The sequence below is a fragment of the Bos taurus genome, chromosome 5 (assembly GCF_002263795.3).
Source record: "Bos taurus isolate L1 Dominette 01449 registration number 42190680 breed Hereford chromosome 5, ARS-UCD2.0, whole genome shotgun sequence".
NCBI classification, from domain to species: domain Eukaryota; kingdom Metazoa; phylum Chordata; class Mammalia; order Artiodactyla; family Bovidae; genus Bos; species Bos taurus.
The window spans coordinates 61,725,836-61,751,474 of record NC_037332.1 but is presented as its reverse complement, the minus strand read 5'-3'; the positions used below and the strand labels follow the sequence as shown (position 1 = coordinate 61,751,474).

The 25,639-nt window shown below is 36.2% G+C and overlaps 1 long non-coding RNA gene across 2 annotated transcripts in view; it reads right to left on the bottom strand.

The window, feature by feature from the left end:
* The window catches only part of LOC132345304 (uncharacterized), a 103,311-nt gene that overhangs the window by 25,671 nt on the left and 52,001 nt on the right, over window positions 1–25,639 (bottom strand). The window contains exons 9-11 of one of the 2 annotated variants that reach the window (XR_009494551.1): window positions 16,308–16,422; window positions 11,403–11,539; window positions 9,736–9,939 (exon numbers count right to left, since the gene is read on the bottom strand). This is a non-coding gene — a long non-coding RNA (uncharacterized lncRNA). Of the gene's footprint in view, window positions 1–9,735; window positions 9,940–11,402; window positions 11,540–16,261; window positions 16,423–25,639 lie in introns of both variants that reach the window. The other variant, XR_009494550.1, reaches the window with a different exon arrangement.

The window sequence follows — 25,639 nt, the reverse complement described above, 5'->3', positions numbered from 1 at the left end:
AAACAGGAGCTTAAAATTTTTTAGATGTCTTCAGAGGGTTTCCAGTCCCCAGGTTAGATAATACATGGTTTCCTGTAACATAAGTTACTGAGATTTATAAATGGGGTTAATGGCCATGAGTTTTACTCACTGGTGGCCACAGTTTGCCCAGGGAGAACCCTCGTACGTAACTCTTCTGCTGTGATAAAGCTGCATGAAGACAGAGGGAAGATTTAACAAAGAAGTAAAATATATCCCTTAAGGAGCCTACAGTCTACCTTTTTGAAAATAAACCAGCATATATGAAGCAAAGTGTCAGATTCATCTTAGAATATATTAGCAATACTTAGAAGCAATAAAACTAAATAAAAATTTCTTCAAAGGATTAAGTCCCTCAGCCTTTAACTCAGTCTGACCTGCTTCCCCCACATGCCAATTAGAGTTCAAAGAAAAGATTCATACATTTCATTTACAGATCCATTGAACCTTGGGCACAAGTGATAAATCCTTAATAAGTCAGAAAGAGAGCTATATTTATTCTTAAAATTAACTAATTTTCACCCTGAAGTTAAGTGATTTGCCTAAAGACAATTCATTGAAATATCTGATAAGATGCCTTAACTCCATTCTACATTTCACATCACTGACCTGTTTTCCCATTTTAAGATTCTTACGTAGAAATGCTCACATGGGTCATCAAAGATTCTAGAAAAGATGATGACACAGAACAAGTTCATGTCTATACATGGAAACAAACTAACAAACAAAAAACTCGTTTACTACAGTATTTACAGAATCTCATGGTGAGCAAAGAGTTCCCTAAACACTGCTTTGAATAAAATAGATGGCTAAACTTTGTAGAGAGGATGTTTCTTCTTTTATCTATGCTTGGAAAGCAGACTTACATTAATGCAGCAGTTGCTTTGGTGAATCCAGCAGCGTAGACGGTAAACACACCTGACAATCAAACTGGTTGACTAGCTCTAGTGATTGAATTCCGGAGAAGGCGATGGCACCCCACTCCAGTACTCTTGCCTGGAAAATCCCATGGACGGAGGAGCCTGGTAGGCTGCAGTCCATGGGGTCGCTAAGACTCAGACACGACTGAGCAACTTCACTTTCATTTTTCACTTTCATGCATTGGAGAAGGAAATGGCAACCCACTCCAGTGTTCTTGCCTGGAGAATCCCAGGGACAGCGGAGCCTGGTGGGCTGCCATCTCTGGGGTCACACAGAGTCGGACACGACTGAAGTGACTTAGCAGCAGCAGCAGCAGTGATTGAGTTCAACTCTTCACTTAGGTGATTTGATGAATGTGTGTACACACACACACACACACACACACACACACACACACTTTGGTTTTATAACAATGAACTTTCTTGGACTGTCTGCAGAACAATAAAGCACATTACAATTAGCCACTGGGAAAGAAAACCTTCCTCCTCAAGCTTTTAAGAATAAAGAAATTAGGAGAATAGAGGGATCTTACCTTAAGCCTCTTTGAAAAGCCTAATGTCAAATGGTTATCAAAGGCAAGACAATTCTGAAGGTGACTTTTCAAAGCATACTATTAAATAATCATAACTGTCACATCCATGAATTTTATTTTAAAAATACTGGGATTAACTTTATTGATTAGACAACAAATAGCAATATTATGCTGCAACTGGTAGTGATACAGAAAATGGAATGCAAAGGGTCCAAGCAGTGCATTATGTTCCTTTTCTCTACTTTGATTTAAGCTATTTCAAGCACTTCATGTTCTCCTGGGCCAGTTAACAGTGCTTTAACATTTTGCAGCTAAAATGTAACTACAGCAGAGTCATTTTCACAAATTCCTTATTTTTACTAGTAGATTCCATTGTAATTTTGCTAGATCTAAACCTATCCTAGAGAACCCACATTACACAAAACTTTGGGGATAGAAATTAGCATAATTGAAATAATTCAATTTTTGGTAATTATAATTCTCACTTAAACCTAAATTAAATATGCCAAACTATAATTATGTTCAAATTTGCATCATGAAAATTATCCCCATTTTGCTCATGGCATCTTAAAACATCTAATAAAGGATCTTAAACTCTTAAGTTTGAGTCAAAAGGCCTTATTTTCACAGCTTTTGGGAAGAAGAGACTTATTATGCATTAAGCATAGTTATTTTGCCTCTTGGGAAAAGGAATATGGGTCCATTATTTCTTCACTACGTGATGTGCAGGATTTGTACTATAATCTTTGGGTACATCTAAGTTACACTGCAATTAATGAGCGCTGAGTACCTCAGCAGACAGTAAAAGATTAATGCTTTCTTTGGAGAGAATCCTTACGCAAAGGAGACCATGCTTTAGGACAAAGGGAATGGGAATCACAGACACAGAAAAAGCTCTAATACTTCAAAACTGGGCAGCTGAAAATAAGCACTGCTTTTCTATTCATTTTTAAATGATTAGAGACGGAAGAAAATCTGAAAACAATGAGAAATCACCTTTCAGCCCTGCAAACTGCTTGCTGATTCTTAAGATTCCTATGAGCAAACTTTTTTTATTATTATTACTATTAATTTATTAATTTGGAATGCAAGAAAACACACATAAATTATTACTCAATGTAAGCTGTCTTTCTAACTACACTTTCTGCTACTTGATTTCATTAAATTAGCCAATTGATGTGATTAAGCTTGCAAGATGTTTTATTTATCTTCCTGTTTGGGACAGTGGGTGGATACCATCTAGGAATATATCGGTCAAGAAATAGATGTTTCTGAATGTGCAAAGCTGGCACACAGTCAAAACACACAACCAGTTTCTTACAAAGGCACACAACTAGTTTCTTACAAAAAACATATGAATATATCTCCAGTTGAGTAAAATATTCACATTAATACTGGAATAAGGCAGAAGAACCCTGGCTGACATCCCATCTGTTCTTATGAATTAAATTTAGAAATCATATGTAATATAGACATTTCTGTCTGAATATCATAAAGCCCTGACACATCCAGGCTTTCATTAGAAAGCCCTATGATGTGACTTGAATAACAATCTGTCTTAGCTAATTAGTATTTTCAGTTTAGCATATTCACTTCCAGACATATTGCTGTTTGCACATGGTAATTTAGGTAAACAGATACCATCCGCAGCTGCATCAATTAACACTGCTAATCAAAACTGAATTCAGGTAATTAGGCACATTTATGCAAAAAAATGTATAATTTTGGAGAAAAACTAGATTCTTCAGTATTATGTCAATAAGTAAAAATCCGCTTTTGCTTAAGAAGATGAAGAATGAGAGGATAGACATCCTTATTAATATATACATCATGCAGACAGCATAAAAAAACCTCAAACTTTAATTGGCCTGTATTTTCAGAAATTGGATCATATTTTTCATAAATGTTTTCCTCAATGTTTCCACATAGTAAAGTTGATTCACATCTGCCTAAGGGTTTAATCATCATTAAACAGGACTCAAATGGTTAATGAATGCTCAAGTATTTATCCCATTTGTAGAGGTGTTGGTCAAACTTGCTCTCCCGTCTTGCGTCTTGCGTAGCATCTCTTAGTAGAGATGCTTTTAGTATATCTCATCTTATCACACATTTTCATTTTCTCTTTCATTTCTCTGCCAAGTACTTTCATTTGTAGTTAGAATAACAACAGAATTTCTTATTTTCCTGCAAACACTTTTAAACTTTCCTGGTTCTATGCAGTGCCCTTAAGTTGCTTTTCCATTCATTTTCAAAATGAGTATTGTGAATTATTTCCCCTGTATTCTTATAGACATAATCCAATTGTATCATTTAGATTAAATATTCTTATCAGTTCAGAAAAGCTAGGTTCCCTGTTGGTAGGTTGTAAGTGACTAGTGACTAACAAGTCAGGACTGGGTGAGGTTGATAGACCTAGAGGTAAAGCTATGAAAAGGAAAACAGTGGATCATTTAACAAAAATCCTAACACGCATATGGGAAAATACAACTATCTCTACACCTGTATTCCTCTCTCTCAACTCTCCTTTCTCTTTTGAACTCTGAAGTTAGAAAGTCTAAAATGTTATTTCTTAGTTTATTTCTTAGTGTAGACACCAGGCCTTTAAATGAAGCATTGGGTTTAGTTAGCATCCCAAGCTTTATTTAATGGTAATAGTCACTTTCAATCCAATTTAACAAACATTTCCTCAGTACCTACCTGTATCAGGCACTTTTCTAGGCCTTGTGGGTAGATATAGGGATATATTTGGACCTATTGCAATTCTGTGAGCCACACTCTGAGAATTTATAGACCAAAAGAGCCAGCTTTCAAAAGGTGGAACAAATTTTCAAGGGAAAATATATCTGTCAATCCCAGATTTTGGGACCTCTGAGGCTAATGTTTTAGAGGCTTATTTTTTTCTAACTCATCCATGTTAATTCCTTTAGTCTCATAATAAATCAGGAAGCAAAAGTCAAAATTGTTTCATTAAATAGCATGGTGTATTTTTCTCATATTGCAGTCACCCCATAGAACTCGTATCTTTAAAATACTTATCAAAAAAACTTCCGCATATATTCCTTTAAACTCAATGGGCATAAACAACTGGACAATTCCCTATGGAACAGAAATCTATCAGACTCTGTGCTCAAATCCAGTTTCAAAGGCAGGAATTATAAAACTTGGAGGCACATTTATCAGTGATTGTTCAACTATTCAACCAGCCAAAGTAGATGAGGAGGAATGAAGGTACCTCTTACTTGGACTCTATTAGACCCAATTATTTATGAATTTTAAATGAAAGATAGGTAAGCAAACACATTTTAAACATATTTTTTAAAAGAGCCTAAAGGTTGTTTTTTTCTGAACTAAACAGCCAATATTTGTAAAGGACAATTTCTGGTCTCCATGAAATGAGCCAATAAGTGACGTTCATTTCCTGGAATAATCTGAACTGTTCTAAAGCACCTCTTCTCTTAGAGAATTAATTATTTCATTGAAGATCCTGTGATGTAGGAAATTCCTTCATCTGGGGAAAGTGCTAAACATTCCTGTGTTCACAATAAGCAAGTTTTGGCGAAGTGGAAGATGGCGGATAATGCAAGGGCAGCTCCAGTCTCAAAGACCGTGAAATATGGCACTGGCTTCCAACCCTGGCTGTGCCATTGACTTGACTTTAGGCAAATCACTCTCCACCCTTGAGTCTCAGTTTCTGGTTCATAAAATGTGGTTCATAGATCCACCTTCCTTGGTTGAAGGGGTACCTGGAACACAGGAGGTGCTCAGTAAATGTTGAAACGGAATAAACGTCAGACAGAGATGGCTTCAGAAACGCTAAAGGTGTTTTAGTCAAAGTTATATTAAGCAGTTCTCTAGCTTTCAAGGGATTATGTAGACGTGGTGTGATCGTTTTAATACAAGTAGCAGGTAATGCATCAATAGTCCACTGGCCATTGCACTGTATTAGGGCAACTTCCAATTCACTTGAAAACTAAAGCTAGGGAATTAACCTTCGCAATTAGCTGTAAAGTCAACATCAGAGCATTTATTGTCTGAGAGCATATTATTTTGTCAAACAAATTACAAAAAATAATTCATTGGACTGACAAAACCCACTAATTTTTTTCCAGAATGAGTGTCTGTTAAAGAGAATAACATCTTGGAAAATTCGTGTGACTTATTTTTTCACTATTATTGATTTTTAATACCCTGAAAATCCTCAAGTTTGCCACTTGTTCTCCCTCTTCAGCCCAGAACAATAAAATTGCTCACGGTGACCCTACTCTAAATTTTTGTGAAATTAAATTGCTGACTGACAAATAATACAGGATGTATAAAATAATACCACTGGTCACTTTTTAAACTGTATGTTTTATTGAACAGGACTCCAACTAGAATATGTGTCCCATGAAAATGTCAAATGAATTAATTTCGGCCTGTTAATGGCAAAAAATATTATTTCACAACTAAAAGTGAAAATGTCAGGTCTGGGACTGGATGGATTAGAAGGGAATGGATTGTCAGAAACAAAGGCAACAGAGAAATAAAAGCATCTTCTAAACACACTGAAGCAAAACAAATGATTGGATTTGGGATTCAACAAAATATAATCTTATTTGTCTTTGCTCTTTCACTTCCCTAAGATGATATGAATTTCTCTTCTCTGATCTATGATTTTGTGTTATGGGAAAGACGGCTGACAATTAACTGCAGCACAGAGAAGATGTTATCAGTAGTCTGGCACATTAGCTCTTTATGTTTAGAAAATGGTGTGTTTACAATAAATTAGAATGCCCCAAATTATCTTCATTCAGTTCTGGTAAGAGGTGAAAAAAGAATAATCAAATTAGAGAAGACTGTTGATACGTCTGAAGAATTAGTAGTGTTTATTTTAGGGATTTGATTTAGCGGCAGGGTTTATTTTTTTTTTTTTAGTGAAAATATTATCAGGGAACAGCTGGATTTTTTTTTAAGTTTGACACCAATGTACCAAAACTAAAGCTGATAATCTACACTTTATCAGGCAAGGTACAGAAAGTATTTGTTTACCATTTATAGTTGAATACTAACCCCATGATTAAGAATTAGGAAATTATCCTTATAGCAAACAGATCTTAGTTAAGCATGTTATTAGTCTGTGCTGAGTGGTATTATCCCACTCTCTGGAGGATGTGAGAGTCACTTTGTTAGCTGAATAATCCCAGTCAGTCCATCACAAGTTTTTCATCTTTGACTTTCTTCATAGGCCTGGAGTAGAAGCCTATCATTATGAAGGATGTTAAAAGAGCACATGAAAAGCTTATATAAAAATAAACTATAGTACCTCGGGCTTCTTAATTTTTACACCATAAAACCTTGGACTTTTCTTCCTTGAAACATTCAGACTAATTTCTTTGATGACTAGAGAGAAATAAATTACATATGGAAGGAAGAGAACCTTTATTATCATTTTAATAGTCCACAGATATGTAAAAGGAAGATGCGTTCATCATGTGGTGGAAACTAAAACTAAAAATATTCACTGACTTAGGGATAAAAATATTTAATATAGTATGAAAAATGGAATCAGTTTTTTGAAGCAATGTGAATATGCAACTTTTCACAAGGCTTCAGGAAAATTTAACAAAGAGAAATAAAACCAAGCCATTGAAAAGCTTTGTAAAGAACTAGTTTGCTCCTCATACAACGTTTTTGAAAAGACCTACACTATCCGTAGACTATGAGAGACCATGGGGAATAAAATCCCAGTTATCGGAAACAATCAACTTTTGCGAACAGCTTCATAAGCAACCATACCCAAAAGCCCCCATTTTTCAGGAGGTGTCACGCGGATTTAATATGGATCTAATACGCAATATAGTGGTTAGCACTGGGTAAGAATAGATGTCACTGTTACTTATTCCGACCCTTTTCCAGCTATTTCTATACTCTTTTTCTATTGAGAACACACATTCTAAGTGTGAGAAGATTGTCTTCAGACTCCCTGCTTTTGTTGGGGTGGTGGTATTGATGCTTTGAATGGGGAGGGGGTGAAGCCTGGGACTCTTCCACGTGCCCCCAATTATCTATATGTTATTCTGTATGCTCTGCCATCAGCATGCTTTTGCCTGAACTATAATCCTTCCAAAGCAGCATCTCATTCAGACGTGCAAAAATGAAAATTAAAATAGGAGGGTTTTTTATTATTATTATTTGAATGACATACGACCTGCTCAATGTTTGCATTTAAATGGGCCAGCATAATTCAGCTCTGGCTTTTAATTTCAGAAGGGTTAATCACCCTAACAAAGGTCAATCAAACTTTAATCTTGAATAAAATTGCTACAGCCCCAATCACCTGCAGGACATCTATTATATTCCTATTTCCATGTGAAAGAATGCATTGCTTTCATTATGCATCACTAATCTTCTAACTCTTTACATTAGCACATTTTACCAAAAATATTAATTCCTTTGAAACTCTGACAAGAGTTCATTTCTACACATCTCAGGAGATAATCCTGTTTAAAAGAACGGGTGCATCAGCTGTGAACCACTTTCCTGGCCCTTTCTAATCCTCATAGACCTTTGCTCCTCCAACTGAGTTCCTACAATAGCAAATCTCAATTACACAAAATATTATGGAGGTTTAGGTTAAAACAACATTATATTATTTTAGGAACTTAATCCTCCCTATTGTCTGTGACTGTGCCATTCATCTACTTGTTTCTGTCCATAATGTTTACCACGTTCAAAAGTTATCGATTTGGAGGCAGCAGATGCTAACAATATTTGAATAGCAGTAGAAAGACTCAAATTCATTAATTCGTTCACTTGATAAAAATGCATCGAATGCCTATTATGTGCCACATACTACCAAGGGAGAGAGTGAAGTCAAAGAAAAAAAAGAGAAAGACTTTATCAGGAGAATAACATTCTCTTCCGAAAACGATGTCCAGAATATAATAAAATCATGATTTAAAACAGTACTTCTAGCTTTTCTTATCAACGTCATTAAATTTTAGTGAAGACTGGAAATGCATTAAGTAAAAATTTAACCAAAATTTCAATAAACGGTTTTGTAAACTATCCAGACCCTTAAAGGCTTTACAATTTACACTCCCATAAAAAAGATTCATTTTTTAAATTTTAGAATATGAAATCTGTCGAGTTTTAAAAATGAACATATTCAGAATGTCTAGTCTCCTAGGGCTAGGAATAAAACCACAAGAAAGTTTATGGACTTATTAAAAAATATACGTGCTGTGCATTCATTTGTTTCTGAAATGTTATTTCATGATGTTTTAAAACTGCTATTAACACCAAAGATAAATAGCAATTGACAAAAAAAAAAAAAATCATTGTGCTTTTTTCTGCCATGACATAGTGCCTAGATGACCATGAAGGGAAAGTAAAAGACCCTTAACATTTGTTCCCAATTACACTGCAAATTGATTGCCTTGGAATTATAGCAGGGCTGTGACACAGCATAAATAACCCAAACTTTGCCTCCCGCATGATTTTTTGATATACTTTCCTCTCTCTTTGTACTCAGAAGACGCACACACGCATAGACACAGAGGCGCACACCCCTCCTCATCAATATTCACATCCATTAATTAGCAATATGTGAAGGCTATCATTTGGGAAACTCCCCAGAGCATGAATATTCAATCAAGCAAAGCAAATCATGGTAAAAAGAAAACACAGGTACAATAGTCAATGGCCAGACTGGCATTGAGGAATAGCGCATGATCTCAAAAAGGAGCAGTTTTTCTGAGTGTTATAAAGAAAAAGCCCCAATCTCTTGTCTGACTTAAGACCTTAGACCTCCTCCCCCTCCACTTTGAGCATTTCTGTAAAGTGAAATAGAACTTCTACACATTCTATAACTACGATTGCTTTTATTCACTCTTATAACTAGGTTGACACAATAGAATAAAGAGGAGTAATAGCTTTTATGTTGTTGAACAAAATAAATCCAAGTGCTATACAATATAATTGTTCAATTTATATTTATTACCAAACAGTAATTCTGTAAACTGATAAAGATTTGCTAGATACAGTAACAGGCAAATATATTGCTTTATATTCCATTCTCAGCATCAAAAGCTATTTAATTATATTTCTGAGTTTCTATATTTGGAAAAAACTCAAAGCTTTCTGAGATTGTGCTGTAAATGCTCAAGAAGCATATGGATCTTTCTCTGAATCGTCCTAGTCACACAACCAAAAAAAGCCCACTAACCATCAAACAAAAATCTTAATAAGAGAGCCCAGGATGTTGGATTATGAAAGAAACCTACCTTTGGCTGAACAAGTTCAAGATTTCTCATTTGCCTCCACAGCTCTGCCGTTCCACCTTGAGCGAAAGTCGACTCCAAGTCCCTTGTGATCTTTGTGACAATGCCATCATATCACTGGCAAATTTTTCGATTAAACTTTGCAGACGTAGTAGCAACTTTGTTAATTATGATATTAGCCAGCTGGCAGGTACAATCAGTCAACCGCTGTAGGAGAGCCAGACAAAGAGACATCTAATCATTGCAACCAGAGCAGATAAATTTTGTTCCTTTCTCATACGTGTCACAGATTCCATCCCTTCTGACCCTCTCCTCAGCCATCGACTGTCAAATTTAGATTCTGCCAGCTCCGAGCTTCTCTTTATCCCTGCCTCAGATCTGAAACTCCTGGTTATCAGGAAGACACGCGTCACCAGCTGTCTCGGAGCAGGAAAGCAATCAGGTGAATACTACTTATTATCTTCTGTTGCTTTCCTGAGAAGTGACAAGATTGATTTGGGACCAAGAATACATTCAGATCTCAGACAGGTAGTTCCTGGGGTTTTTAGTTCAAACAGTAGGTAGGGTATGTGCAAAGTTGCAATAAGGAGGACTCCAACCTCAATGTTAAGGATATAGACTATTAGAATAAGGAGAAAATTTTTTAAATCTACCAGAGTTCTGTTTTCAGATGCCTTTGTCTTTACTTTTCCACCTTTGAGCTACCTTGGTAATGTCTTATGATCAGGTTGTTAGCACGAGGAGCGAGCTTAATGGCTAAATAGCTTTAAGTAAACTCGTAGAAGTGATATGCTGATGTTAAGAAGTCTCTACTCTTCTGTTTTTCATCAAGAAGAGTAGTCTATAAATTCTGATTACTAGAACATATCCTTACATAAAAGTGCAAATTCTATTTAGGCAAAATAATGAGAAACTAATTTGGGTGTCTCTACTAAGAATAACATGCAACTTTAGATTCAGAGATAGTTATCATTACATCCTAATACACATTTTCCCATCTAAAAGTCAGCCTATTGAATTATACAGAAATGTGTGTGTATGTGTTTGTGTGATAGCTGCTAAGTTGTGTCCAACTCTTTGAGACCCCATGGACTGTAGCCCACCAGACTCCTCTGTCTATGTAGTTCTCCAGGCAAGAATACTTGAAGTGGGTAGCCATTCCCTTCTCCAAGGTATCTTCCTGACCCAGGGATCAAACCTGGGTTTCCTGCATAGCAGGCAAATTTTTTACCCTCTGAGCTACCAGGGAAGCCCATAGAAATGTGTAGATATACACGAATGTACATATAGAGAATTTAGTAAAATTTATATGCATATTAGCTAACATAAAATTCCTTTAAATGATATGACAGTATCTTTGAGAGTGAAACATTTACTTGGTCAATGAAGAGTTTGATCTGCTTGTTAAGCCATTAAAGTGATGTAATATTTACTAATGAATTATTTTCTCCATTGAAATATTTAAGCATCAATGAAGTAAAAAGTCTGCACTGCAAAGCTTTAGAAAGAATAAAATACACTATGATAATAAAAGTTATATTCATCAAGAAATTAGTAGGTCTGGGATGGAAGAATTTGGTGAAAAGTTAAAATGCAAATTTGAGGTGCCATTTTACATAAGGATTCTTTGTATCTGACCCCCTAAAAGGGACCAAAATGGTTATCTCTACCTGTGAAAACTGCAGTTATCAGGCACTGTGTTAATCGATCGTGGTGTGCAGCCTAAATATACATTTTATTTTCACATGAAGATGTTCCTGTAACGAGGGCCCGAAGTCCCTGCACTTGGTTTACTTAGGCTAAATTGCTGAAAAGATAAATGTATTTAGTGGCAATCTGAAATATATACAATGAGGATAAGATCATTTAGAGAGCCCTCAAACTACAGAGAAAGATACTTTCATCCTAGGAAGACAAAATGCTCCTTAAATCTCAGAAAGGGAGGGAGAAATATGATTTCAGGGATTCTTAAACTATATATAATACATATGTATACATATATGTGTATTCTAAGATATATATGTATCTTTTTGAGCATAAGATATTGTTTATTCTTCACATGTTGGCCTGATATTAAGGAATGAGTTAGATGCCCTAAAAGCAAAAGAACAAAGAAATTGAAATTGTTGGAGGACAAGAATGTGTTGTAACACAATGTCAAGGACAAAGCATCTTAGATACAGCTTTTAGAGATGCTGTTAGGAAGTAAGCTGTGCCAATCACATTCATTGTCATAGCCTTGGCAACCATCATGGGGTCTGGCACATAGTACTTTCTTGAGAAATACATTGTTATGAAGAATGAACACTGTTGCACACATCCCCCTCAAGGCCTAATTTGAAAATCAATAATGCAAAAGAGATTATTCCCTTGGACTATGTTGATGTGTGCTAAGTCGCTTCAGTCGTGTCCAATTCTTTGTGACCCTGTGGACTGTAACCTTCCAGACTCCTCTGTCCATGGGATTCTCCAGGCAAGAATACTGGAGCAGGTTGCTATGCCCTTCTCCAGGGGATCTCCCCGACCCAGGGATCAAACCCATGTCTCTTAGTCTCCTGCATTGGCAAGCGGATTCTTTATCACTAGTGCCACCTGGGAATTCCAAAAAGAAAGGGCTCATCCGGATCCTGAACCTGGTACCTCTCATGCCGAGGCAAGAACTGTACCCTGTAGACCAACCAGCCAGCCGCCCTATGCTGATGGTTATGTTGATGGCTATCTATTAACTAGGGTATGTATTCATTCAAAACTATATCTTTAAAATACTGAAAAAGAGTTCATACTTAAAAAGAGTTCAAAATAGACATTCTCATAAGATTCCTAAATAAGTGTTTCCATAATGTTATTAGTTCCCTTGAACATAATTCTGAATCAGAAAGTCAAAATGAGTCAAAAAGCTCTTTACTATTTGAAAGAAAAAAGAAACTTTTCCTTATGAAATTCCAAGAGATTAAAATGTGCACAAAGTTTTTCACTGCAGTAGTAAATATGGGAAAATAGAAACAAACTAATGTACCCCAAAACGGATATTATTAAATTATTTATGGCAATTACGTGTATGCAGTCATGAAATGATAATGAGGATGACTTAGAAAACAAAATTCTTCTGACTATGCTGACTGAAGAAAGCAGAATAAAGAATTGTACATACATTGATTACTGTACATGAAAACCTAAGAATACATATATTCCATATGCTTGACATTATATGGCCAATAATCCTAGTTGCAGTACTATTTGTAAGAGCAAAAACCGAGAATGATCTAAAAACTAAAAAATATCACCAAAGGAAACTGGTTAAATAAGTTCTATTATATCCATACTTTAGAATGCTGTATGGCATTAAAATCAACAAACTACTGATATGAAATTATTTCTGGGATCGTTTTAAGCAAAAGAAGAATGGTACAGAACCATGTTATTGTATGTTACCAAGTTAATTAGGATTTTGTACATAATGCCTGTATATAAAGAGAATATTTCTGAAAAATATGCAAGAAACTGCCAACAGTGTTTGCATTAGTATGGAAACTGGTGCTTGGGGAGCAGGAGTGAGTGAGAACTACTCTTCACAGTCTATTCTTGGCTATTGTGTAAATTTATGTGTTATTTATTTATTTGAAACATTAACAAATTTAACACTTAAAATTTTTTTCCATCATCCCTACTTGAGTGTGCAATCAGTATATTTTTGTTTCTTTACAAAAAATCCCAGACACTCTCCATTTCCCCGTGTTACTAGACATGCTTCACCTGCTTATGTTTGCCCAGTTGATCTGAAGGACACAGCACTGCTTTTCTGTGCCATAACATGACCTTGGCAACTTTTGCTTCCAGCTCTCATTTCAATGCTATTTTTTCCAGTTCTAAATAATTCATTTTTTCTTCCAGTTTTATTAATGAATAATTGCATATAGCACTATAAAAACTGATATAATGATTTATATAGTATAAATGGTCTGGCTTACATACATCATGAAATGATTGCCACAATAAGTTTAGTGACATCCATCATCTCATATGGATACAAAGGAAAAGAAAAAAAAATCATGTTAGAGTCTCTTGGACAGCAAGGAGATCAAACCAGTCAATCCTAAAGGAAATCAACTCTGAATATTCATTGGAGGGACTGATGCTGAAGCTGAAGCGTCAATACTTTGGCCACCTGATGTGAAGAGCTGACTCATTGGAAAAGATCCTGATGCTGGGAAAGATTGAGGGCAGGAAGAGAAGCGGGCAACAGAGGATGAGATGTTTGGATGGCATCATTGACTCAATGGACATGGTGAGTTTGAGCAAACTCTGGGAGACAGTGAAGGACAGGGAAGCCTGGAGTGGTGCAGTCCACAGGGTCGCAAAGAGTTGCACAGGACTTAGCGACTGAACAACAATAACATTTTTAATAGCATTTGTTACGTAAGTTGATTTTCCTCATACAGTAAATGCCAAAATGTTGACATTACTACAGCACCTCCTTTCTCAAAGGATGTCTTTCTTCCTTACAAAGGATTTAATTCAGCACATGAGAGACAAACTGCATTCTTACATTCCGTACAATTTCAGAGTTGTTTCAAGTAAGGCACCTTTTATTCATGTTACAAATGTACAATTGTTTGTCCTCTGACAGGCAGTTCACTCTCAAGGCTAAGTTCCCTAGATGCCAGCAGAATATCTAGAGCCAACGGGATACAAGTTGCAACACAGCAGCAAAGCCTAGTATATAATAGATTGTGAACTGGTAGGTAACCCTACAGTTTGATGTGGGATTAAAATTTAAGACTTTTCTTTTCTTTTCAAATATGCAAATTTGAGAACTCATTATTAATTAAAAATATTATCTAAACAAGTGTCAATAGTTACATTCATAGGAATCTTTCAACTAGCAAATTTTATCCCTATTTGAAACAAATAAGGCTTTTTTATTTTTAAAAAGTGAGACTACCAATCACAGATGTTAGCCATCAAAATGCTTGGATTCACAACAGGCAATCTTTGGCCTCTACTACCTTATTTGTAAAACAGCATCTAACTGGTAGGTGAAGAAGATGCTTGAATGGGTAACTTGATGTAGCAGACACAATAGCCAAGGCATGGGAGCACTTGATAATGGATGCTCTGATGAGCAACGGCGGCATTGTTGTCATTAATTATAAACACCAGTAGATGGTTCACAGCAGCTCTAGGATATGAAAAACTGCTGGTTCTTTTCATTCATCAATTTTTCTTTTCCAGCGAAAATGTTAGCCATGAAATGGCTATGGTTCCATATGTGTGTGTGTGTTAGTCGCTGAGTCGTGTCTGATTCTACGTGACCCCAAGGACTGCAGCCCACCAGGCTTCTCTGTCCATGGGTTTTCCCAGGCAAGAATACTGGAGTGGATTGCCATTCCCTCCTCCAGGGGATCTTCCCGACCCAGGGATTGAACCCGGGTCTCCTGCATTGCAGGCGGACTCTTTATCATCTGAGCCACAATGCCATTGGGTCCATATAGTAGTAGGTAATACTCAGCCTACATACCAGCACTTTTCAAACTTTCATGATCATGTGACATACTTTTTGACCTTGTTAAAATGCAGATTTTGATTTGGTAGGTCTGGAGTGGAGCGTGACACCCCACATTTCTGACAAGCTCTGAAATGACTCTGTTGCTACTAGTTGCAGAGTACCAACCACATACCACCATGGACTTCACAAAGGGTGAGAATGACATGGCAATGAATCTCAAACAACATACACATGTGTGCAACCAAATTAGAATTTTCTTTTTCTCTCATGCTTACCTCATCGAGCAGCAGTTACATTTCTTAGTTCTGAAGTAAATGCAAGTGTGCAATGGAAGGACAAGCAGAACGTCCTCCCTACATTAATTCCTAGTAGATACACAGGCAAGGGGGAAAACCCCAGTAATATCTTTCATAATGAAAGGATCACATTTACAATGGCTTTTTAAGTGAAAAGGTAAAGATTTTAACCTTGAGATATTTTAAAAGACTGATAATTGTTATTTCCTTTCTTATCAAAATAGAAGTATACAGCCATAGTTTATATTCACTCTGACCCAATGACAAAACAAGGTATTAACAAAATCCTTTTTCTGGTGTAACTAAATATTCATGTATCTAAAAAAACTACTGAAAGCTAAATAGTTTGATAGGTAAGAACACTGTACACTCAGTATGCTGATACAGCCTAGCTCTTAAGAATTCTGGAAACATCTGCTAAGCTTTCATTATTATTTGTATTGCTATGCAAGAATTCCTTTGATTTGCTTGAGGTTAACTGGTGAAAAATATAATTCAAATATGGTAAAATAATACTCTAAATTCTAAAACTCAGCACACAGGCAAAAACATTCCTAGAAGCTATATGATCCAGCTCAATTTTGGTTTGGATTTTTAGGCTTGGGGAAAAAAAGAAAAAACAAAACTGAGATTCGTGGTACGAAAATATAAATATTCATAGCACAACCAAGTACCACAAATATACTCAAAATATTTTTGAAAACATTGTTTATCAAACAGTACTTACTTTTATTATATGCAACACACTCTGATACTTCTATTTTTCCTTTTACCTTTTTCTTTTAATGCTGGTCATGCTTTCCGTACTCAGTTGATTTTATGGCCCACTAATTAGTTATTCAAACTTCTGAGTTGACAATAATGCATCCTTGGGTAACTTCTGGTTCTCTGGAAATTTATAGATGCAACAGATATTCAAGAATTGAAGACATGTATGATGGTCATAGACCAAAATACATGTCAGAGAGCCTGTACAAGGGCATTTCAATGGCAGTTAAAAATTAGAAACCTCATCTCCACCAATACACCTAATATAAATGTTTTCTCCCCTTCTTTCTTTGGAGGATAATATAAGAAAATCACCTTTCACACTTAGGTAGGATTAAGGGAGGTCAAATGACCCAATTACTATTTAAGAAGCAAATTAAGAATTAATATGGGTCAGAACTGTTGAACATAAGGAAATGTGCAGGTAGCAATGTAGAGTCTTTTAAATAAATTCTAATATAGTAAACTGCATTGACCTGGGAGCTACATTGGTGAACCAAACGAATACTATTCTAACATAAACTGGAACTCTTTGGGACTTGTAAATCACAGACAAACATAAAAATAAAATAAGATTTTGGCCTGTGTTGACTCACTTCATGTGGGCAAGGACAAATCTTTCAGAAGTTCAAGCAGCACAGAAATATTACAGACTAAGAAGAGTGCAGGCACTTTTGTCTCAGTTATACAGAAGAAGAAACAGAGCCATCAAGTGTGAGAGATAAGAAACTAAAGGAAATAAAATCAGGAAACCTAAATGAAGTTCACTGAAACCACGTATCTTTGCTTGGTTGGTTGCTAGATCTTTTTTTTTTTCCCCCCAATGGAAGCATTAAGTAATAAGTAAGTAGGTAGCAGAGAAGTAAGTAAATAAGTACATAAATACATGGAAAGCACGTTCCAGATGGTAGTAAGACAAACTGTTTAGAGGAGAGTAACACTACTGAGTGGGTAGTACAGAGGAGTTCTGCTTGAAGGATTGAGTAACATTCCTTATTCTTTCCTGTACAGTTCTTCTCTGATTCCATATGGGAAATACAAGAATAGTGATGAAAGAATCCCCAGTGCAGTGTTGAATACCATGTGGGGGCTTGAGAGTTACTTTGAGTGTAAGGAAGTTAGCTGAATATTTTTAAAACAGCAATATGATAGGGTTACGGGTGGGGATTAAATTCCTTATATTTTTTATCTCTAAATGGTTCAAAGGAAGTTATTTATTCTGATAATTCACCAATAGTTATTAGTATATTTAGTGTATGCATGTCAGGATAAAGTATATGTTTAATAGACTAGCAGGTCATACCACAATATTCTTCCTCTCAGAGATAAACTTTTTCATAACCCTCTCAAGGGCTTCTGGAAACATCAGTTTTTTGCTCAGCTGAATTACTCTGACAGCTTTGACATTACATTATCATCACAAGACTGTGATACCCTTAAATGAAGATTCACGGGAAATTAAAAATAAAAAGAATTAACACAAGTCTGCAAAATACCAGATGAGAATATCAAAGGTTACTCAGATAAAAACTTGATATTTTCTGGTTCAATTAATCATAACTTTATGTGCTTTAATGCGGGAAGCAAACAATCCCTGCTGTTCCCTCAACACCCCTCCATTCCCACTTCACACAAGTTGCTACATCCGTATTTCATCTTAGACTTTTTTAAAGAAATGTTATTTTAGCATCCTATACCCTACAATGATCTTTCCATATGGATTAGTTCTGATTCTAACTGATTTTCCCTGCAACTCAGCCTTTTTTCAGTCCAATCAAAAAGAGGAATATTGCCTAGCAGGGTCTTTATAGTTCTATGATGGATTTTTCTAAGCAAGCGCTATGCCTCTTACTTCAATATGGTCCATCAATAAGATATCACGCTAACATACAATAAACTAAATTGCAAAGATCAGTCATTCTTACTTTCCGTGCAAGTCTGGTCCTACAAAGCACTGTGTGTGCACACTCAAACACACACACAGTGAAATACTCTTAACTCTGGTGGTCCCTTCCAGAGTCACATCATTTAATTGCTTTGGGAATTTTTTTTTTTTCAAGAAAGTTTATCAGGACAACAATGACAAGAATGTCCAACACGAAAAGTGGACATGTTTGTACCTGAGTTTTAAATGGCAATTTTTATTTGTTTCTATAATCATCCATTTATTTTAAGAGCACCAGCTAGAACTGGAGTTTGGAAGACTACGCATGAAGAGGAAAGATGAAACAGATGCAATACACAGTTAAGATCAAAGAGCCCCATCAATTCATTCGGGGAGTCAAGATCCAGCTGAGCCTCGGAGCCTTGTCTGCATAATAAGAAAGGTTGACTAAAACATAAGGATTAAACAGATGAGCTGTCTCCTGCAGAGGCGCGGGAGGGAAGCCCCACTGAGACACTTGTAAAGACACTTTGGAAGCGCACACCTGCTCTTCCACAGTCAAACCTACAGGAGACCAGCCTGGCCAAGAGGTTCCACTAAAGTACTAAATCGCTAGTCTGAAGAGAAAAGAATATATGTCCAATGGATGTCTTTTTATTTGTCAAGATCTTGTTTTCAGTCCCAGAAAATGACAAATTAATAAATCACCTCCATTTTTCCAAGGTGACTTACCCAGTGCTTGCTTTTCAAAACTGAAAAAAAATATAGTGCAAATTTTCCTATTTCATTAAACAGTATTAGGACAATGTCTACCTCATGATTAAGTTTTTTCAAATGAATAGTGTTTCTCGAGACAATCTTGAATAATATTAGTAAATAAATGCTAGTTCCATTTTCCATTCTCAGGAAATTATCTTTTTTTAAGTGTAGCCCATGTTTTCATGAACACAGTTCTGGGTTATACTCACAGCTACGCTAAATTGTGTAATTTGGTTCTAAATAGCAAGAATACAGCATAGAAGCCAAATGCGCTTCAAGCACTGTGCCTGTGACAAATGATACATTTATTCTAAACACCTCACCACAATGTTATTTTGTAGCTTCTGATAAGAAATTATTCCAAACACAAAAATAATTTTCTGTTAAGAAAGCTAACCTGCTTTAAGAAAGTTAAGACATCCAGGCTTTTAGCAACCCAGACCTGCTGGGATAAAAATTGTCCAGACTTGTAACAGCAGATTTCACATTTAATTTTTAAACTCCGGCTCTGCTATGGATTAATGTTCTCAAGCATTTCACATAGGGTGATTTAAATATGTAATTAACAGACCTAAATAAATGGTAAGCATTAGCTTTTGTTTTATTCACCAAAACAAGCAATCAAATTTGAAGTGAGAGCAAGGAAATCTCTCAGGAGCAGAACAAGTTGCAAAATGTCAAGAAGTGGCTTCATGGGGTTGAAGTGCAATCTCTGACCTGCTCCCTATTAGTCTAATTATATTATCACTCACTCACTCAACCAGCCAACCAACACATTTTTAGTGTTGATTATGTGTAAGGCACAATAAGAGATACAGAGAATTACACATGAACCATAAGTAACAATTCTACACCACAACACCAAATGCGTGATGGGAATAAATTCTTGCAGAAGTGGATCATTGAGGGATGAGGAAATAGAAGTCTTTGTTTAGCAGGTGAGATTCGATTAGAACATGAGGGATAAGGTAAAGAGAGAGGTGAAATGGAGAGGGGGATTGGTTTTCCAGGGGAAAAGTGCAGATAGAAGAACCCAGAATCTAGTTTGAGAGACAGCACACCATTCCATTGGCTAGACAGACATTAAATGTAAGCTTAAAATAGTTTGAAAAAAGTGAAAGTGCTAGTCGCTCAGTCAGTTCTGATTCTTTTTAACCCCATGGATGGTAGCCCACCAGGCTCCTCTGTCCATATGATTCTCCAGACAAGAATACTGGAGTGTGTAGCCATTCCCTTCTTTAGGGGATCTTCCCAATCCAGGGATCGAACCCATTTCTCTTGCGTTGCAGGCAGATAGATTCTTTACCAACTGAGACACCTGAGAAGCTAGCCTGAAGAGGTTTAACAGGTAATTATTAGAAGACTTTGATAGTACTAAACTAGTTACTAGTTTACTCCAGTCTTCCTCTAGATGTAGTCCGGAGAATCACTTGGCATTTCTATTGAAAACCCAGATGATCTGACCCACTCCAAATTGTGTGAATCAGAATCTTCAGGGATGAGACCTGAGAAACTGGATTTTTGAACAAGTTTGCAAGTTATGATATTATTTTTCATTTTTTAGAGGTAACAGGGAACCTTTAAAGTCAGGGAGATGTGAACTGAAGGATATGTTAGAACTTGAGGAAGGGAGAACACGGAGACAAAAAGAAAGTCAGGGCAAGTAGCCCAACCCAGAACTTCTTATTTTAACTGGGTTTGTGGTGATAAAAATCACCTCTGCTCCAAAGAAAAATCGATATTTTCATTTCTCTCAAAAGGCTTTAATCCAAAATCTCATCAGAAATTCCTTCCCATCAATATTCCAATATGTTTTAAGACTGACTTTGAAGTTCAACTGATTTTATAAGACATTACTATTTCCTTAAAGAAAAACTTTTTAAAAGTACGCTATTCTTCTGATAATTCTGTTTAAAGTGCCCATCTTCAGAAGGTCTCACACAATTCTAATTCTTCAGTTAAACGTTAGTTTGGTTAATCACTAGTTCAGTTCAGTTCAGTTGCTCAGTCGTGTCCGACTCTTTGTGACCCCATGAATCGCAGCACGCCAGGCCTCCCTGTCCATCACCAACTTCCAGAGTTCACTCAGACTCACGTCCATCGAGTCAATGATGCCGTCCAGCCATCTCATCCTCTGTCGTCCCCTTCTCCTCCTGCCCCCAATCCCTCCCAGCATCAGAGTCTTTTCCAATGAGTCAACTCTTCGCATGAGGTGGCCAATCACTAGAGAGATTAAAAAATCATCCATAAATACTATCATAGTGCTTAAAAATTAAGAGAATAAATAATATTCATTGCTGATGAAGGTATTGAGAAAAAGAATTATTAATATATATTTTGAGAGTTTAAACTGGCACACCATCTCCGGGAGCAGCTGTTAAAACCTAACAAAATTTTAAATGCCTACACTTTTAACAAAAGAAATAGTGCTTCTAGTAGTCTAGCTTTAGAAAAGCAACCACAGAGATGCATGAGGGTAGATAAAGCACATGCATGTGCACACACACATAGATGCTCATATAACCACTGATATTCAGAAAAAAGGGACGTTAGTTTACATGAACATTAAGAGAATTACATTAGGTTAAATAAGCATTACAGAAAACTACTCAGTTACAGTCATAAATTCCGAAAATTTGTTAATATAGAACAATATTCAAGGTGCATAATTTTAAGTACAAATTATTTTTTTAATGTATATATTGGGGGCAGGAGGAGAAGGGGACGACAGAGGATGAGATGGCTGGATGGCATCACTGACCCAATGGACGTGAGTTTCAGTGAACTCTGGGAGTTGGTGATGGACAGGGAGGCCTGGCGTGCTGTGATTCATGGGGTCACAAAGAGTTGGACACAACTGAGAGACTGATCTGATCTGATCTGAAATAAGTGTTACAGAAAACTGCTCAGTTACAGTCATAAATTCCGAAAATTTATGTTATTATAGAACAATATTCAAGGTGCATAATTTTAAGTACAAATTATTTTTTAATGTACATAATTATTCAATTTTTGATGGAAAAATGTGTATTCATATGTTTCTTTGTTTACAGAAAAAGTTCTGCTAACAGTGATGGAATTGGAGAATGGAAGTGAAGGGTAGGGTTTTCACATTTTAATTTACATGTGTCTATATCACTTAGGATTTTATAACAATGAGAAAACACACTTTTAAGTAACTTAAAAAAATTAAAATTTAACTTTTTAGTAGCTAAAAATAAAGTATTTACAGCCTATTAAATGCTTGTTAAAGATTTTAAATAACTTCTGAAAATAACATCACTTTTGAAGATGCTGTTGAGGGGAAACTGGCTTCCTTTCATTTTAATTAGTTCTCAAAACTTAATAGAATTGCAGGCTTTTAAAATCATTCATTAAAGTTATCAATGCACATACTGACTTCTACTTTACAAAAACATTTCCTTTTTAATTATCTATCAATCTTTCCACTTGATGGAAGGAACACTATATTTACATTTCTAAATTATATGAAATAAATATATATCCTTAATATTAAAGATTATAGACTAAAGTATGTAATTATGCTATGTAATCATTCATTAGGACTTCTCTGATAGCTCAGTTGGTAAAGAATCCTCCTGCAATGCAGGAGACCCCGGTTCAAGTCCCGTTAGATTCCTGGGTCAGGAAGATCCACTGGAGAAGGGATAGGCTACCCACTCCAGTATTTTGGCCTGGAGAATTCCATGGACTATATAGTCCATCAGGTTGCAAAGAGTCAGAGAGGACTTTGCGACTTTCACTTTCACTTTCAATCATTCATTAGACACTTTTCATAAGACCGCTTTCACTCACTCTCTGATTTAATACTATTAAGTGCTTAGTTCCCATAAAATATCCTAACATAATTTATGGGAATGTTTAAGAGAAGTGTCACTTATTTGTGCCTGAGTCTGCGACCCCATGGACCGCAGCCCACCAAGCTCCCCTGTCCATGGAATTTTCCAGGCAAGAATATTGGAGTGGGTAGCCATTTCCTTCTCCAGGGGATCTTCTCGACCCAGGAATCGACCCAGGAATCGAACCCATTTCTCTTGCACTGCAGGCAGATTCTTTACCGGCTGAGCTGAGGGAAACCCCTATGGGAATGTTAAATTCGAACATTTACTTTACATTTAAGTGTAGCAATAATTTGTTCTCATAATTTCATTCAATAGATGCTATTTAAATCACTAATTTTATAATGTACTAAAGATAGGTTTTTCCTACACCAACAAAGCAATTAAAAATTAAGAAATTTATATAATTTTTTAAAGTTATGAAATATCTTTAAACTTTTACACATTATTAAAAAAATAATTTCATCATGAAATTTAGTTAAGTAATTTATGTATTTATAGTTAGGTAATTTATGTATTTCTCAGGTTTAATTTTCCAACTTTAAGCAACGGGTTTTAATCTGAATCTCAACTAATTTTAAGAAACATGAGGGAGAAAGTAAAATATAAAATAGTTATAGTGTAAATGAAATCATATTTTTGTATATTTAATAGTACTAATGGTATACTTGTTATCATTGCCGGCTGTTACATTACAGCGAAAGGAACAGCTTTACAAAGCCTGTTCAGATAGGAAATAATATGGAGGAAACTATTTACAGCAGAGTTTTCATAGAATTTGATGGCAATTAGCAAGTCTTACAGCTGTTATTTTATTTAAATTACTTTTAAAGTCAAGCTTTATAAACTGTGAGAATACTTAAACATTGAGTTTTTCAACAAAAGTGGAAACAGTGTCAGACTTTATTTTTCTGGGCTCCAAAATCACTACAGATGGTGACTGCAGCCATGAAGTTAAAAGATGCTCACTCCTTGGAAGGAAAGTTATGACCAACCTAGATAGTATATTCAAAAGCAGAGACATTACTTTGCCAACAAAGTTTCGTCTAGTCAAGGCTATGGTTTTTCCTGTGGTCATGTATGGATGTGAGAGTTGGAGTGTGAAGAAGGCTGAGCGCTGAAGAATTGATGCTTTTGAACTGTGGTGTTGGAGAAGACTCTTGAGAGTCCCTTGGACTGCAAGGAGATCCAACCAGTCCATTCTGAAGGAGATCAACCCTGGGATTTCTTTGGAAGGAATGATGCTAAAGCTGAAACTCCAATACTTTGGCCACCTCATGTGAAGGGTTGACTCACTGGAAAAGACTCTGATGCTGGGAGGGATTGTGGGCAGGAGGAGAAGGGGACGACAGAGGATGAGATGGCTGGATGGCATCACTGACCCAATGGACGTGAGTCTGAGTGAACTCCGGGAGTTAGCGATGGACAGGGAGGCCTGGCGTGCTGCGATTCATGGGGTTGCAAAGATTTGGACACGACTGAGCGACTGATCTGATCTGATCTGATCTGATCTGGATCCTTTCTATAAGTGTAAAACTGAAAAGTTCAATAGAATAAAATATTATATAAAAGGTTTTCTCTTGCTAAATGATCAGCTATTGCTGGAGTAGTTTCTGCATTATTTTGACATCAATACATTAAAACTAGAGATTTCATCTCTTACTGACTTAAAACTTTTGAAACCTTGGAATACAAGGTTACAATCAGGCTCATCTGGAGAACATCTAGGATGAACCAAAAATTATTTATCAACAAAAAGCTTGTAAATGAGACAAAACACATACCTATGAAACAATAAGAAAATATCTTAAAAATAGTGTCACTATGCATAGTACAATCATAGAATAAAAGGATGGGCCACAAAAATACTCATCATAATTTCTCTGGTGTTTCTCAAATATTCAGGTTTGGCTGTATTTCCTCATAACTATAACAAACATGTAAGCAGATCTCTTAGAATATGCATTCTTCAGTTTTATCAATGCTAGAGGCTCCACTCCTGCCCTAAGACTTATCACTGTTGTAACGGAAGAACTGAAAAAATTGAGAATAAAATAGGTAAAGCTCCAAAGGCATATATTGGCAGCTCAACAAACGTTGTTTGCTATGATGATTTTTATTTCTTTATGCTATCAGGGAGGGCTTCCCAGGTGGCTTAGTGGTAAACAATCCACCTGCCAAGCAAGAGACATCTGCCAAGCAGGAAACCTGGGTTTAATCCCTGGATCGCGAGGATCCCCTAGAAAGGAAATGGCAACCCATTCCAGTATTCTTGCCTGGGAAATCCTATGGACAGAGGAGCCTGGGTGACTACAGTCCATGGGGTTGCAAAGATTTGGACACAGTTTAGCCATTAAACAGTAGCAGCAGCAGTAGCTACTGGGGTAACTTGTTTATTTATTTAACAAATATTATTCTGCTCCTCCTATGTGCTAGGTAGGATGGTCCGTACAATGCTAGCTGAGGGGGGACAGAAGATGAATAAACGGATATAGTCCCTAAACAAACAGGAGCTGGTGTCCTTGTTTTAAAGATTCTCTCAGAGAAAATAATTCTATAATCTTTCCTTAGCAGTGTTTTCCAAGTCCAACATTGCTTATTTCAACACCTTAAAATACATACCTTTGTTCTCTATTTCTATTTGCTCTCAACAAACACAGTACACACCCTTTAGATGCATTAAGCTTATGACATGTGCATAGTTTTTGTTTGTTTTTTAAATATCTTTTTAGGTTTTATACAGAAAGGCAGAATAATAATAATAATACAATAACACTTGTCTTAGTTTAAGCCTAACCATTGAGAAAATTAGGATAAGAAGGAAACTGGTTCC